Genomic DNA, 3,282 nt, shown 5'->3' on the forward strand with positions numbered 1-3,282 from the left:
CCTCCCCTCTCCTCTCCTCTCCTCTCCTCTCATTTGTTTTTAAGTAATCTCTCTGCCTGATGTAGGGCTCAAACTCACGACCGCAAGATTAAGAGTCACATGCTCCACTGACTGAGCCAGCCAGGCGCCCTGAACAATCTTTCTTCAAAGTAACATTCTTATGTGCCTCATGGCTAAACATCTAATTTTGAATGCAGTGTGTACATGGAAGGAAGCACTGAACATTAAGTCTGGAAAACAGGATCACGTGCTTGTCCTAGGCACCTTCTGTCTGAGAGTGCTTACATTAGGTAATACTGAGTGTGCTTAGGAGTCAGCGAGGTGTTTTCTCTTTTTCAAGTTTTATTGAGCTATTACTGATATACGAAAAAATTGCAGGGATACCTGGCTGGCTCAGTAGGTAGAGAGTATGCCTCTTGATCTCAGGGTTGTGAGTTTGAGCCCCATGTTGGGTGTAGAGATGACTTAAAAATAGAATCTTAAAAAAGAATTGCACACATTTAATGTACACATCTTGATGAGGTTGGGCATGTGTACACCTGTGATACCATCACCACAACCAAGGTGCTGAACGTATCAGTCACCTCTAATATCTTTGTGTTCTTTTGTGGATTTTTTGGTAAGAACATTTAACCTATTTTAAAGTGCACAATACCAGTACTCTCTTGTTAACTGTAGGTAGTATGTTGTACAGCAGACCTTTAGAATTTATTCATCTTGAATAATGGAAACTTCAAATACCAATTGAAAAACAGTTCCCCATTTCCCCTCTCCTCAGCTTCTGGCAACCAACATCCTATTCTCTGTTTCTATATTTTGACTATGTTAGATTATCTCATGTAACTAGAATCATGCAGTATTTGTCCTTCTGTGACTGGCTTATTTCACTTAGCATCATGTCCTCCAGGTTCATGCATGTTGTCACAAACGGCAGAATTTACTTCTTTTTTGAGGCTGAGTAATACTCCGTAAGGTGTTATTATCTTTCTATAATGGCTCAGAACAGTAACTAGAGGCCAAGGCTCAGTTTGCTCCAGACTCCTGATTGTTCTGAATTATTTTTCATTCACTACCTATTGGTTCTTTTTCTTCCCAGTTTTGGTTACCCCATCCTTCCTAATCTATTTTAATCTCCCTGTGTTTCAGGTAACTGTAATTTTAATGAAACAAGTCTTTTAAGGCTCATGCTTTATTTTTTATTTTAAAATTTATTTATTTGTTTTTAAATTTTTTATATTTTATTTGTTTAGAGAGAGAGAGCATGAGTGGGAGGGGCAGAAGGAGCTGGAGAGAGAAATCTCAAGCAGACTCCACGCTGAGCATGAGCCCCATGTGGGGCTTGATCTCACGACCCTGAGATCATGACCTGAGCTAAAATCAAGAGTCAGATAGTTAACTGACTGAATCACCCAGGCGCTCCTTTATTTATTCATTTTTTTTAAATTTTATTTTATGTTATGTTAATCGCCATACATTACATCATTAGTTTTTGATGTAGTGTTCCATGATTCATTGTTTGCGTATAACACCCAGTGCTCCATTTTATACGTGCCCTCTTTAATACCCATCACCAGGCTAACCCATCCCCCCCAGCCCCCTCCCCTCTAGAACCCTCAGTTTGTTTCTCAGAGTCTATAGTGTCTCACGATTCATCTCCATTTTAAGTAATCTCTACACCCAACGTGGGGCTCGAACTCACAACCCTGAGATTAAGAATCGCATGCTGGTCCCACTGAGCCAGCCAGGCGCCACAGTTCATGTTTTATTTTTAAAACTTACTCTAGTCCTATTTCATTCATTTGGCAAGACCCTTCTGCCTTGATTTTGGAAAACGATTGTTAAATCCGGTTTGTAGAGTGACCAGTAATTTGATCAATATTTATTGCTCTTCTAAAACTCCATTGTCTTTAATTAAAATGCCTTTTCCTTCCATGAGCTCCTAATGTCCATGTCCATTTCAGTCTCAGAATAATGGTAAGATGCTCATGGAACCATTTATACCATGTTTGACCATCTCAACTCTGGTTTCTTTGCTTAAAAATAAATAATAAATAATAGGTTGCTTTCTCCCATAAGACCAGATATCCATCAAGAGGTAGTCTATTTCTGGTCTAACACTGTATCGAATAACCAAAACCTTTGTGGTCACTTTCTGCTTCTGCTGTTCTTGCTGGATTTCTGGACTTGTTATTTCTTATTTGGCACTCACTCTTGGCATACATTATCGTTTACCTATGCTCTATGTCATCTTATTTGCATGATGCTGGTGACAATAGGTGAGCCACACAATATCCAAGACACTTATCCCCAAACAGAAACACAAATGAGGCAAAAGTTCACTCAAATTCTGATCTTTTGCAAAAAAGGATATAGTTCTAAATTGGCTATTTTTATATTAAAATTTTATGTTATGGTTAGGCAAATTTGCATAACAAACTCCTACCTCTGTTTCATCCTCAACATAGAATTCTTCTGTAATTATTTTTGGGGAAGAAATTTGCTGTCACTTACCTTGTACTTTTCTCAGATGGAGACCTGTGAGAAAATCACACAAGTTTTCCTCTCTTTTCATAAATAAGTGCTTAAACTACTCATGAATTAGAATGTATACATCATTGGATTTAATATGAAATGAATTTTTATTCAATTCATTGTCTACCTCTTTTTTGGGAGGGAAGGCCAATGAATAGTACTTCATAGACTCCCTTTTCAATTAGAAACAGTACTTCCATTTTGAGATGTGAAGCAGTCAGTGTTCATTCTTTCTGGCCATGATCTCCATGGCTTGCAGATTTTTATCAACTTCCCACTGAGAACGCCTCATTTTTAGCCGAGCACACATATTACCACTGTCAATTCTCCTTCATCAGTTTGATTGCTATTTTTTTTAAATCTTTTTCCTTAAGCCAAATCTTTTTCTTTTTACAGACTTCTGGATTTCTTGAATTCTTCTGTGAACAGAAGAAGAATAAATCAAAGAAGAACTCTTACCTTGGTATGTATGCACATCCCATTGGGGATGCTCTAGAATTACCCATGGAATCCTCTTCAGAGTGCTTTTTTTTTTTTTTTTTTTAATTCAAAGTAGTCAAAGTTCGATTTCAGCAGGGAGAGTGATCTCCTGTTTGATTACTTAGACATAGTGATTTCAAATATTTGTGACATGAGAATGAACAACTTACATGTTAATGGCTTTACTTCACAAACTCCTGTGTATTTGTTCTGATACTTGTCATGAATTTGACCTTTGTTACTAAGACTTTGATGCCCTCTGCACAATAA

The 3,282-nt window shown here is 37.5% G+C and overlaps 1 long non-coding RNA gene across 1 annotated transcript in view; it reads left to right on the forward strand.

Annotated features, from left to right (window-relative positions):
• Positions 1 to 2,996, forward strand: part of LOC116644498 — a 458,994-nt gene extending 455,998 nt beyond the window's left edge. Inside the window, exon 5 of the long non-coding RNA XR_004301771.1 lies at positions 2,929 to 2,996. This is a non-coding gene — a long non-coding RNA (uncharacterized LOC116644498). The remainder of the gene's footprint in view (positions 1 to 2,928) is intronic.
• The last annotated feature ends 286 nt before the right edge of the window (positions 2,997 to 3,282 follow it).

Source organism: Phoca vitulina, unplaced genomic scaffold (genome assembly GCF_004348235.1).
Source record: "Phoca vitulina isolate PV1807 unplaced genomic scaffold, GSC_HSeal_1.0 scaffold30, whole genome shotgun sequence".
NCBI lineage: Eukaryota > Metazoa > Chordata > Mammalia > Carnivora > Phocidae > Phoca > Phoca vitulina.